Source organism: Oncorhynchus clarkii, chromosome 10 (genome assembly GCF_045791955.1).
Source record: "Oncorhynchus clarkii lewisi isolate Uvic-CL-2024 chromosome 10, UVic_Ocla_1.0, whole genome shotgun sequence".
In the NCBI taxonomy this organism is placed as follows: Eukaryota; Metazoa; Chordata; class Actinopteri; order Salmoniformes; family Salmonidae; genus Oncorhynchus; species Oncorhynchus clarkii.
The window spans coordinates 55700203-55715026 of NC_092156.1; positions in this window are offsets into that span (position 1 = coordinate 55700203).

Here is a 14824-nt window from a genome sequence, read left to right on the forward strand (position 1 = left end):
TGAGGACAATAGTCCCTCAATTTGTGAGAAAATGGTTTACCAAAACCATGATCACACATACAGCAGACAACAGTGCACACAACTTCCTAAATTGTGTCTCTCTTTCTCAAATAAAAACGAAATGTATTCATAAAGCCCTCTTTACATCAGCAGATGTCACAAGTTGTTTATACAGAAACAAAAGAGCAAAAGAGTAAGTAATAATATGGGGGGGGATAAGGTGTGCTATTTACAGATTGGCTGTGTACAGGTGCAGTGATCGGTAAGCTGCTCTGACAGCTGATGCTTAAAGTTAGAGAGGGAGAAATACAACTCCAGTATCAGAGATTTATGCAATTCGTTCCAGTCGTTGGCAGCAGAGAACTGGATGGAAAGGCGGCCAAAGGAGGTGTTGGCTTTGGGGATGACCAGTGCAATATACCTGCTGGAGCGCATGCTACAGGTGGGTGATGCTATGGTGACCAGTGAGCTAAGCCGGGGCGTTACCTATCAGAGACTTATAGATTACCTGGAGCCAGTGGGTTTGGCGACGGATATGTAGTGAGGGCCAGCCAACGAGAGCATACAGGTCACAGTGGTGGGTAGTATATGGGGCTTTGGTGATAAAACAGATGGCACTGTGATAGACTGCATCCACTTTGATGAGTAGAGTGTTGGGGGCTATTTTGTAAATGACGTTCCCGAAGTCAAGGATCGGTAGGATAACCTCGTAAAACTGACTATGTTTGGCGGCATGAGTGAAGGAGGCTTTGTTGCGAAATAAGAAGCTGATTCTAGATAAAATGTTGTATTGGAGATGCTTAATGTGAGTCTGGAAGGAGAGTTTACGGTCTAACCAGACACCTAGGTATTTGTAGCTGTCCACATATTCTAGGTCAGAACCGTCCAGAATAGTGATGCTAGTCGGGCGGGAGGGTGCGGGCAGCAATTGGTTGAAGAGCATGCACTTAGTTTTACTCACATTTAAAAGTAGTTGGAGGCCACGGAAGGAGTGTTGTATGGTGTTGAAGCTCGTTTGAAGGTTTGTTAGCACAGTTTCCGAAGGGCCAGATGTATACAGAATGGTGTCGTCTGTGTAGAGGCAGATCAGAGTATCACCAACAGCAAGAGCGACATCATTGATATAAACAGAGAAAAGTGTCGGCCTGAGAATTTAACCCTGTAACACCCCCATAGAGACTGCCAGAGGTACGGACAACAGGCCCTCCGATTTGACACACTGAACTCTATCAGAGAAGTAGTTGGTGAACCAGGTGAGGCAATCATTTGAGAAGCCAAGGCTGTTGAGTCTGCTGATAAGAATCCTGGTGATTGACATAGTCGAAAGCCTTGGCCAGGTCGATGAAGACGGCTGCACAGTACTGTCTTTTGAGCGTGGCTGAGGTGCACCCATGAGCAGCTCAGAAACCAGCCTGCATAGTGGAGAAGGTATGGTGGGATTCGCAATTGTCTGTGATCTGTTTATTAACTTGGCTTTTGATTTTTGTTTTGAAAGACAGGGCAGGATGGATATAAGTCTAACAGTTTGGGTCTAGAGTGTCTCCCCCTTTGAAGAGTGGGATGATCGCGACAGGAAGCAAATCTCTGTATGAAAAAGCTAGCCTTAGCTTCCCTAACTGACTGACTATGTATATTTGTTCCTGACTTCCCAGAAATGCTGCATTTCACAGGGGCTATTCGATGCTAATGCAGAATGCCACAGGATGTTTGTGCTGGTCAAGGGCAGTCAAGTCTGGGATGAACCAAGGGCTATGTCTGTTCTTTGTTCTACATTTTTTGAATGGGGCATGCTTATTTAAGATGGAGAGGAAAGCATTTTTGAAGAGCAACCAGGCATCCTCTACTGACAGGATGAGGTCAGTATCTTTCCAGGATACGCAGGCCAGCTTAATTAGAAAGGCCTGCTCGCTGAAGTGTTTTAGGGAGCGCTTGACAGTAATGAGGGGTGGTCATTTGACCGCAGACACATTACACACAGGCAATGAGGCAGTGATCGCTGAGATCCTGGTTGAAGACAGCAGAGGTTGAGGTAGAGGGCAAGTTGGTCAGGATGATATCTAAGAGGGTGCCCATGGTTGCGAATTTAGGGTTGTACCTCGTAGCTTCCTTGATAATTTGTGTGAGATTGAGGGCATCTAGCTTAAATTGTAGGATGGCTGGGTGTTTAGCATGTCCCAGTTTAGGTCACCTAACAGTATGAACTCTGAAGATAGATGAGGGGGGCGATCAATTCACATATGGTGTCCGAGCACAGCTGGGGGCTGCGGGGGTCTATAAGAAGTGGCCACGGTGAGAGACTTGTTTCTGGAATGGTGGATTTTTTAAAATAGAAATTGTTAGGGCACAGACCTGGATAGTATGACAGAACTCTGCAGGCTAACTCTGCCCCCTTTGGCAGTTCTGTCTTATCGGAAAATGTTATAGTTAGGGATGTATAAGAACGGTGGCTAGGAAAAAAACTCCCTAGAAAGGCAGGAACCTAGGAAGAAACCTGGAGAGGAACCAGGCTCTGAGGGGTGGCCAGTCCTCTTCTGGCTGTGCCGGGTGGAGATTATACATGGACACTAAGACCAGATCGTTCTTCAAGACGGTCATAGATGACCAGCAGGGTCAAATAATAATCACAATGCAACAAGTCAGCACCTCAGGAGTAAATGTCGGTTGGCTTTTCATAGTCAGGCATTCAGAGTACGAGACAGCAGGTGCGGTAGAGAGGGAGAGGGATAGAGAAAGTTGAAAACAGCAGATCTGGGACAAGGTAGCATGTCTGGTGAACATGTCAGGGTTCCATCACCACAGGCAAAACAGCAGAAATTGGATCAGCAGCATGACCAGGTGGACTGGGGACAGCCAGGAGTCATCAGGCCAGGTAGTCCTGAGGCATGGTCTTAGGGCTCAGGTCCTCTGGGAGGGGAGAGAGCGAGAGAGATGGGAGAATTAGAGGGGGCATACTTTAGATCACACAGGACACCAGAGAAGACAGGAGAATTACACGAGATAAGACAGGAGAATTACACGAGAGACTGACCCTACCCCCCTGGCACATTGACCATTGCAGCGTAGATACTGGAGGATGAGACAGGGGGAGGTCGTGGGAGACTTAGGCCCCGTCCAACAATATCCCCAACCAGGCAGAATATAACCCCACCCACTTTGCCAATGCACAGCCCCCACACCACTAGAGGGGTATCAACAGACCACCAACTTACTACCCTGAGACCAGGCTGAGTATAGCCCATGAAGATCTCCTCCACCGCACGAGTCCGAGGGGGTGCAAAATTGGCTGACTCAACCCACTCAAGTCAAGTATAACAAAAAAGGAGACGTGATGCTACCCCTCCTAGGGACGGCATGGAAAAGCACTAGTAAGCCAGTGACTCAGCCCACGTAATAGGGTCAGAGGCAGTGAATCTCAGTGGAGAGAGGGGAGCCAACCAGGCAGAGACAGCAAGGGCGGTTCGTCACCCCAATGTCTTGCTGTTCACCTTCCCACCCCAGGGCCAGACTACATTCAATCTTAGGACCTACTGAAGAGATGAGTCTTCTGTAACGACTTAGATGTCGAGACAGAGTCTGCGTCTCTCGCATGGATAGGCAGACCATTCCATAAAAATTTAGCTCTTTAGGAGAAAGCCCTGCCTCCAGCTGTTTGCTTAGAAATTCCAGGTAAAATAAGGAGGCCTGCGTCTTGTGAATGTAGCGTACGTGTAGGTATTTACGGCAGGACCAAATCAGAGGGATATATAGGAGCAAGTCCATGTAATGCTTTGTAGGTTAACAGTAAACCCTTGAAATCAGCCCTAACCTTAACAGGAAGCCAGAGGGTCTGGGTGTAATAGAAAAAAAGGCAAATTAAGTCATACAATCAAATTCATGTTAAATACTGACATAACTTCTCTCTCACAGACACACATACAGGCACTCACACACACACTCTCACACGCACGCCAGTGTGCAAACCTGTATTACCGTTTCTTGGTTGCTTGAGCACATTTGTCCAAACAAAATGACACATTTCATTTGCAGAATGCATTAAGACTCTCAAGACATGAAATTACATGACACACAATCAGCGACCTCCATCAAAACATACTGTGCAACTTGTTATGTAATCACCCTTCTTGATTCTGCATCTATCAATATGTCTCTGCCATCTGTTGATACTATAAATCAAATCAAATAATCATAGTATGCACCATCAAGACAACTAAACATTATCACAACATGGGCTGTATTCTTTTCTAAAATAATTTGACCAAAGATGATCAACACAGAAAGAATGTCACTGAAGAGCATGACTATCCAGAAACAGGAGGCTTTATTTGACCTTTTTCCATTTGAACTGAGAGCTGAACTTTCCTCTAGGGGCCTCTCTACCTCTCCTTTGCCCTTTGCCCTCTGCCTCTTACTTGGTCCATTCTTACAAAACGGCAACTCAGAGGTGACCTCTTTTACTCATGAATAAGGACTGATTGAACAATTGTGCAAAGATTTGCACGCGTGCAGAAGTAGTTCACGATCATGCTAGTCATTTGTATCAGCTGTGACCAAATGCTTGGATGTTGTTTGACATGATTTACTCAACTGACTCCTGCGATTTTTTTTGTAGAGAGTTGTGATTACCGTTTTTTCAAAAAATGTGCTTAGCATTTGCATAGTTTGTGAAAGCAATTACTTACTGTTTTGTGCTCATTAAGTTATGATGGAAAGCAAGTGGACCCCAGTTTCATTAAAAGTGTCTTAGCAAACGAGAAAAACTGTAATACCTTCCTACCTATTTCCTGACAATGTGGCTTCCTGTGTACCAGTGGTTATGTTTCACAACATGAAGTCAGTCCAGTAGACTCAACAACAGAATAGTTTTACAATAGAAGTAGATTATTTTGCACATTTCATTTTTTGTATTAGCATATTAATAAACTCTACTTCTTATCGTCCTGTGCACCAGTAGTTATGTTTCACACATCGTCAGACACAACATGAAGTCAGTACAGTAGACTAATAAGTGTAAACTCACTACTCAGGAGACAAATACAAATATGCAAAGAAGAAGCTGTAGCCACAACTACAAGTGTCATTTTTTTATACCTCCCTAGGGGTTACATCTTCACACAGATAAAGACAGACACACAGGCGATACAGAGAGAGACAGAAACGAACACAGAGACAGACACGGACACAGAGAGACAGAGACAGACACGAACACACAGAGACAGACACAAACACACAGAGACAGACACGAACACAGAGACTGACACGAGGCAGAGGCGACGCTATCACTATAACCGGAGGCTTAACGTAAAATACAAGTAACAGCACAAGAAGCATCCGGCATTGCTGGAGATGTCTGAGGCCATCTATGCCAAGCCAGACATGACCAAGAAAGTCAAGTTTGACAGAGGTGAGATGGAGGAGAGGATTGTGGACATCTACGTCAGTGCAGACACCCTGAGAGACCACGAGACCAGCACCAAAACAGAAGATGTAGAACACACTTCAACTAATGGACCGGGACACCAGCACACAGGTAACACAAACACACACACACACACACACACACACACACACACACACACACACACACACACACACACACACACACACACACACACACACACACACACACACACACACACACAAATACGTTACACACACATCTGTTTATGTGTACATAGAGCCTAATAGCACAGGGAAGAGACCCTTCCTAGCTGTTGCAGTGTGTCTGGGGTTGCTGTGTGTTCTCCTACTGGCTGGGATCATAGGCCAGTCTGTCCACTGTAAGTATAGCTAAATTGTAATTACTGTAATTCACTGGCAGTCCTGTAGATATAATCTGATTTAGTGAGTAACTTTTCTAGGCCAACAACAGACCAGATACAACAACCTGACTATTATATTGCAATGCAACACTTTTTGGAAAGTTTCTATACAATCTAATACAATCTTAATCCCGCTGTTTTACGAATTTACTAAAACTCAAACCCTGGTTACGGCCCTGAACGGGTACTAAAATGTTGTTTGTATTCTTTCATTAATGTGTGCAGAATAATGAGATGGCAATGAATGTTTTAACTAACCTGTTCTGAAGGCTGGAACAAGTTTGAATCCTGTTGGTACTTCGTCTCTTCTGAGAGTAAAACCTGGAGTGAGAGCAGACAGGACTGTGTGGAGAGAGGAGCAGACCTGGTGATTGTAAACAGCAGAGAGAAACAGGTGAGAGAGTGGGGGGAGATAGATAAATACATAGAGAGAGAGAGACATGATAAACATATTTTGATCAGTGTTCATTTATCTTTCTCAACAACAGAGATTTCTCTTTAGCCTCAACAAGAGATTCTGGATCGGTTTGACTGACAGAGAGACTGAGGGGTCCTGGAAATGGGTAGACGGCACACCACTGATAACAAGGTGAGAGATTTGACCAGTTGTGATATGGAGACTTTGAAAACAAATGACATTGCTTCAGATCATCTTCATAAAAATAAATGTTTCCCTTCATAGATGTCATTCAATGAGCTCTATAGATGAATCATAGAAACCAAGCATTATTTTCTTCAAGAAACACTATATATACAGTATGTTTTTTACTTTTTGTTGGTGGCCCACATCAGACAGCGTGTGGCTTTAAAGCTGAAGAAACACAGGCATTATGTCTTTTATTTAGGATGATGTTTTACTGACAGTGTGACTGTCTGGTTCTCTGTGTTGTTAAACATAGTTACTGGATAATCGACCAGCCTAATAATGGACAAAGTATTTCAACCTTTCCGGGGGAGGACTGTGTTGTACTAAGAAATGGACAAGACCAGCCTGAAAAGACATGGAATGATATAAATTGTACACAAAAGCGTATCTGTATTTGTGAGTTGTGTAACAATAACCTACTGTAACAACTACCCATCCACCATCTCCCCGTCTATCTCTCTCTCTCTCTCTGACTCTCCCTCTGTCTCCATCCCTACTCATTTATGTTCTTTTCATTCTGAACATATGAATCAATTTCCCATTTACTTCCTGGGATGCATTAGTAGCTTCCTGTCTTCAGTAGTTAAATGATGGACACATCAGACACAGACAATGATTGAGACACAACATCACTAAAAGTAAACAGCTGCATTAGAACAGATGGAAAGGACCAGTATGAGGTTGTTAAGTCAGTACAGTCGACTCCTGATAGGTACACCCAGTGTGAGACCTGGGTTCAAATACAACTTGAAATCGTTCAAAAGCTTTGAGCGTTTGCTTTAGCCTGCCTTCAGAGCCAGGTGGGTACTGGGGCTTTTCTGTTGCAACAGAAGTATTTTAAATAATTTCATATAAAGAGGCATTCTGGTAGTACTCCTTAGACACTGGATTCATTTATTAGGTCTCGTCGTCTCCGAATTCACAGACACCCAAATGTAAATTTTGAAATGGCCTATTGATTAACAAGACACACTGTTTATCTTATTATTTTGTGCTATAATTTGCAGTTTACCTTGGAACATCTTATCATTAGAATTATTTTACATTGTTGTGTCTCAATGGGCCGCAAGGCTATGAATAGGATTCATGTGCAATGGTCAGGTCACTCTGAGGAAGATGTCAGCTTTGTGTTGAAATGTCAGTCACCTGTTCGCATCCTGTACAATGTATTAAAGTGAGCAATAAGAAATCAATCTGTCTTGTTGTTGACTGCTCCAACTCCTTTTTACCTCGAATTTGTCCATTTGGAAGTTCTCCTTGGCAAGCCATTCTCATATTTTCATACAGTATTTCATCCCAGGTCTGGTAAGTCTACACTACCTACTCGGGAATCCAATGAATATGTTTAAATGAAAAGATCATGTCCCAACCTCAACCACCATGTTACTTTATCTTCCTCTTTTAACATTTCCCTTTCTTCTGGGGACAACATATCAAAAACGCCTCAGAAATGGACACAAATCAGACACAGGGGCAGTGATAGATTCAGAACCTGAGTAGATATTGCTGTATAGTATATAGTCAGAAAACACAATGCATTGTTGGAGATGTCTGAGGCCGTTCATGACAAGCCAGATGTAACCAAGAAGGTCAAGTTTGACAGAAGTGAAGCTGAGGAGAGGATTGTGGACATCTACGTCAGTGCAGACACCGAGAGACCATGAGACCAGCACCAAGACAAAGAGGTAGAAGACACTTCTCCAAAGAACGGACCAGGAGGTCAACCTAACACACACACACTTTTTCTCTCTCTCACACACACACAATGCAAAGAAAAACTATAAACATATTTTATAACACAGGGAAGAGACCCTTCATAAGTCTTGATGTGTTGTCCGACTGACTGGGATCATAGGCCTGTCTGTCCACTGTTGGTAAATGTTAGAATTCCTACACATTACCGGCCGTTCTGTTGTTCTCTGATTTAGTTATTGCAGATAACGGGTCTCTCAGAGCTTCTTAGTTTATAGTTTTTATGTGGTGTCAGGAAAAGAACCTCACACTCAACGTCAACAAAACTAAGGAGATGATTGTGGACTTCAGGAAACAGCAGAGGGAACACCCCCCTATCCACATCGATGGAACAGTAGTGGAGAGGGTAGCAAGTTTTAAGTTCCTCGGCATACACATCACAGACAAACTGAATTGGTCCACTCACACAGACAGCATCGTGAAGAAGGCGCAGCAGCGCCTCTTCAACCTCAGGAGGCTGAAGAAATTCGGCTTGTCACCAAAAGCACTCACAAACTTCTACAGATGCACAATCGAGAGCATCCTGGCGGGCTGTATCACCGCCTGGTATGGCAACTGCACCGTCCTCAACCGTAAGGCTCTCCAGAGGGTAGTGAGGTCTGCACAACGCATCACCGGGGGCAAGCTACCTGCCCTCCAGGACACCTACACCACCCGATGTCACAGGAAGGCCATAAAGATCATCAAGGACATCAACCACCCGAGCCACTGCCTGTTCACCCCGCTATCATCCAGAAGGCGAGGTCAGTATAGGTGCATCAAAGCTGGGACCGAGAGACTGAAAAACAGCTTCTATCTCAAGGCCATCAGACTGTTAAACAGCCACCACTAACACTGAGTGGCTGCTGCCAACACACTGACACTGACTCAACTCCAGCCACTTTAATAATGGGAATTGATGGGAAATGATGTAAATATATCACTAGCCACTTTAAACAATGCTACCTTATATAATGTTACTTACCCTACATTATTCATCTCATATGCATACGTATATACTGTACTCTATATCATCGACTGTATCCTTATGTAATACATGTATCACTAGACACTTTAAACTATGCCACTTTGTTTACATACTCATCTCATTTGTACATACTGTACTCAATACCATCTACTGTATCTTGCCTATGCTGCTCTGTACCATCACTCATTCATATATCCTTGTACATATTCTTTATCCCCTTACACTGTGTACAAGACAGTAGTTTTGGAATTGTTAGTTAGATTACTTGTTATTACTGCATTGTCGGAACTAGAAGCACAAGCATTTCGCTACACTCGCATTAACATCTGCTAACCATGTGTATGTGACAAATAAAATTTGATTTGATTTGATTTTAAGTATGATTCCCAATCAGAGACAACGATAGACAGCTGTCCCTGATTGAGAACCATACCCGTCCAAACACAAAGAAATAGAACACATAGAAATCAGAACATAGAATGCCCACCTAAATCACACCCTGACCAAACCAAAATAGAGACATAACAAGGCTCTCTAAGGTCAGGGTGTGACACTCACCAGCAGAAAGAGTCTTTTTAGTTTTTAAGACCAAATCACCTTCAGAAAGAGCCCTCTCCTTTCGGAAAAGCTGACCACGACTCCATTTTGTTGATCCCAGCCTACAGACAGAAACTAAAACAAGAGGATCTCCCGCGCGGAGGTCTGTTCAACTCTGGTCCGACCAATCTGATTCCACACTCCAAGACTGCTTCCATCACGTGGACTGGGATATGTTTCGTAGTGCGTCAGACAACAACATTGACGAATACGCTGATTCGGTGAGCGAGTTCATTAGAACGTGCGTTGAAGATGTCGTTCCCTTAGCAACGATTAAAACATTCCCAAACCAGAATCTGTGGATTGATGGCAGCATTCGCGTGAAACTCAAAGCCCGAACCACTGCTTTTAATCAGGGCAAGGTGACCAGAAACATGACCGAATACAAACAGTGTAACTACTCCCTCCGCAAGGCAATCAAACAAGCTAAGCGTCAGTATAGAGAAAAAGTAGAATCTCAATTCAACGGCTCAGACACAAGAGGTATGTGGCAGGGTCTACAGTCAATCACAGATTACAAAAAGAAAACCAGCCCCGTCACGGACCAGGATGTCTTGCTCCCAGGCAGACTAAATAATTGTTTTGCCCGCTTTGAGGACAATACAGTGCCACTGACACGGCCCGCAACTAAAACATGCAGACTCTCCTTCACTGCAGCCGACGTGAGGAAAACATTTAAACGTGTCAACCCTCGCAAGGCTGCAGGCCCAGACGGCATCCCCAGCCGCGCCCTCAGAGCATGCGCAGACCAGCTGGCTGGTGTGTTTACGGACATATTCAATCAATCCCTATCCCAGTCTGTTGTTCCCACATGCTTCAAGAGGGCCACCATTGTTCCTATTCCTAATAAAGCTAAGGTAATTGAGCTAAACCACTATCGCCCCGTAGCACTCACTTCCGTCATCATGAAGTGCTTTGAGAGACTAGTCAAGGACCATATCACCTCCACCCTACCTGACACCCGAGACCCACTCCAATTTGCTTACCGCCCAAATAGGTCCACAGACGATGCAATCTCAACCACACTGCACACTGCCCTAACCCATCTGGACAAGAGGAATACCTATGTGAGAATGCTGTTCATCGACTACAGCTCGGCATTTAACACCATAGTGCCCTCCAAGCTCGTCATCAAGCTCGAGACCCTGGGTCTCGACCCCGCCCTGTGCAACTGGGTACTGGAGTTCCTGACGGGCCGCCCCCAGGTGGTGAGGGTAGGCAACAACATTTCCACCCCGCTGATCCTCAACACTGGGGCCCCACAAGGGTGCGTTCTCCCTCTCCTGTACTCCCTGTTCACCCACGACTGTGTGGCCACGCACGCCTCCAACTCAATCATCAAGTTTGCGGACGACACAACAGTGGTAGGCTTGATTACCAACAATGACGAGACGGCCTACAGGGAGGAGGTGAGGGCCCTCGGAGTGTGGTGTCAGGAAAAGAACCTCACACTCAACGTCAACAAAACTAAGGAGATGATTGTGGACTTCAGGAAACAGCAGAGGGAACACCCCCCTATCCACATCGATGGAACAGTAGTGGAGAGGGTAGTAAGTTTTAAGTTCCTCGGGGTACACATCACAGACAAACTGAATTGGTCCACCCACACAGACAGCATCGTGAAGAAGGCGCAGATTACTTGTTGGTTATTACTGCATTGTCGGAACTAGAAGCACAAGCATTTCGCCCATTTGACGAAGAATTGCATTTGACGAAAGGCTTGGCACACGCATACTCAAGCTGACTGGCTCTCGTTCAAGCAAATGAGAAATAAGTGCACTCAGGCTATCCGTAAGGCCAAAGTTAGTTACTTTAAGGAGCAGTTCTCTCTTTGTGGGTCTAAGCCCAAGAAGTTCTGGGAAACAGTTAAAAAAGTAGCGAATAAACCCTCCTCCTCAGAGCTGCCCATGTCCCTTAATGTTGATGATGTGGATGTTACGTTAAAGGTACTAACTCCGCTCCAGACATTAACATGGGCCCGTCCTCCCCAATTATGGTGTCACCAACCTACTGTGTTGCGTTTCCATTTTTGTTCAGTAATAGATGAGCTGGTTAAGAAGCTAAGATTTTTCTACAAAAACAGATTGTTCCTTTCTCTAAGCAGTGAGAAGCAGATTATTCAGTCAACCTTTTTATCTGTTCTTGATTATGGTGACATTAGTTATCAGATGCTGCTACTCTACTGTTACGGATGATGCGAATTCTCTGACAAGAAGAACATGGCTGAGCTCTTTAATCACCACTTCATTAAGTCAGGATTCCTATTTGACTCAGCCATACCTCCTTGTCCGTCCAACATTTCCTCATCTCCCACCCCTTCTAATGCGACTATCCACGATGCTTCTCCCTATTTTTCCACTGCCCCGCTACAAAGTTTCTCCCTGCAGGCAGTCACCGAGTCCAAGGTGCTAAAGGCACTTTTTAAACTTCACCCCCAAAAAACATCTGGGTCAGATGGTTTAGACCCTTTCTTCTTTAAGGTTGCTGCCCCTATCGTCACCAAGCCTTTATCCAGGCTTTTTAACCTCTCTCCTCTCTTTGGGAGGTTACCATTGATTGGAAGGCATCCACGGAACATCCTTTATTTAAAGGGGAGATAAAACTGATCCTAACTGTCCTCAATGATGTCACCATTCCCCTTGATTTTAAACAATATTGTGCTGCTATTTATATTGACTTGGCCAAAGCTTTTGATTCGGTAGACCATTCCATTCTTGTCGGCCGGCTAAGGAGTATCGGTGTCTCTGAGGGGTCTTTGGCTTGGTTTGCTAACCACTTCTCTCAAAGAGTGCAGTGTTTAAAGTTAGAAATGTTGCTGTCTCAGCCACAGCCTGTCATCAAGGAGTAACCCAAGGCTCAATCCTAGGCCCCACGTTCTTCTCAATTTACATTAACAACAATAGTTCAGGCAGTAGGAAGCTTTCTCATTCATTTATATGCAGTCTTATACCCAGCTGGCCCCTAACCCGGATTTTGTGCAACAAAGCTTTCTTAGTGTCCAACAGGCATTTTCTACCCTAAACCTTTTTCTGAACAACTCAAAAACAAAGGTCATGTGGTTTGGTAAGAGGAATGTCCCTCGTCCCACAGGTGTTATAACTACCTCTGAGGGTTTAGAGCTTGAGGTAGTCACCTCATACAAGTACTTGGGAGTGTTGCTGTCCTTCTCTCAGCACATATCAAAGCTGCAGGCTAATGTTAAATCTAGAATTGGTTTCCTCTATCGAAATTGCTCCTCTTTCATCCCAGCTGCCAAACTAACACTGATTCAGATGACCATCCTACCCATGCTAGATTACGGAGACATAATTTATAGATCGGCAGGTAAGGGTGCTCTCGAGTGGCTAGACGTTCTTCAGCCATCATCTTTGCAACCAATGGTCCTTATAGGACACATCACTGCACTCTATACTCCTCTGTAAACTGGTCATCTCTGTATACCCGTCGCAAGACCCACTGGTTGATGCTTATTTATAAAACCCTCTTAGGCCTCACTCCCCACTATCTGAGATATCTACTGCAGCCCTCATCCTCCAACATACAACACCCGTTCTGCCAGTCACATTCTGTTAAAGGTCCCCAAAGCACACACACATCCCTGGATCGCTCCTCTTTTCATTTCGATGCAGAAAACACTCAAACTGGACAGTTTTATCTTAATCTCTTCATTCAAAGACCCAACCATGGACACTCTTACTCACAGTTGTTGCTGATGTGTGTGATGTATTGTTGTCTCTACCTTCTTGACCTTTGTGCTGTTGATGTGCCCAATAATGTCTGTACTATATTTTGTGCTGCTACCACGTCGTGTTGCAACAATGGTGTTGTTATGTTGTGTTGCTACCATGCTGTGTTGTCATGTGTTGCTGCCTTGCTATGTTATTGTCTTAGGTCTCTCTTTAGGTTGTGTTGTGTCTCTCTTGTTGTGATGTGTGTTTTGTCCTATATTTATATTGTATTTATTTTATTAGCAGGCCCACGTCCCCGCACGAGGCATTTGCCTTTTGGTAGGCAGTCATTGCAAATTTGATTTTGTTCTTAGCTGACTTTCCTAGTTAAATAAAGGTTAAATAAAATAAATCCAAATATATAAAGAAGTGATCTTAATTGAAAGTTCTCACATCTGTTTACCTAATACATGGTCATGAGATCAACAATTGGAACATGACAACTGCCATGTTTTTGAAAGAGCTAATGTAAGAGCTGGTGATGGATGGGAGCAAAACGTTCCCTACTGAAAGCTCCATTATGCTATTGTTAAGTGGAAATAAAATATGTGAAAAATAAACGTGAACCTTGTGTCTGAAAACCACATCTATTGTTTCTCCCGTTTAGCTGTAGAGGAAGAAGACATGTCAAGTGAATGACGGAGAGAGAGAGAGAAAACAAAAAACATTGTGATGTGAAGATTCAGAGGAAAGCATACTGTACTCTGTAAAATACATGTCAGAATTGTTTTTATTAGAAACATGTACGTTTCCAGCATAGACCTATGTTCAGTAAAACACTTGTAGATCTTTTCATGTCCAATTATTAGCATACGTTTATCTCTTTAATAATAATAATCACAAAGGCACAGATGAATAAATAAAGGTACAATGTCATTTATCAAGGTCTACCAGCTTTCTGATTGAATGTGATTAGATAGTTAAAACAGTGTCTCCTCCAGTTGGACACAGACAGAGGGCAGAACTGTACAGAGAGGACACAGACACATATTGTACAAGATGCATGCAGACACACACACACACATACTGTACAAGATGCATGCAGACACAAGCAGACCACACGCGCACACACAACACACAAGTGAAGTTCCCTTTAAATTCTCTGATGAAGACATTTTCCACAGAAACTTCATAATATCTCTTCACACTGATTTCACACAGAGACAGCGTTGTTACAAAATAAATGCCCATAAATGGTCATCAGTGCGGTAAAGAGTTTGAGCCATAACGTGCCCCCCGTTTGAAGGCTGCGGAAACAACATACATTCCTCACAAAGTGATTGGCTGAAAGGTTGCACTTGTCACTATTTGTTGT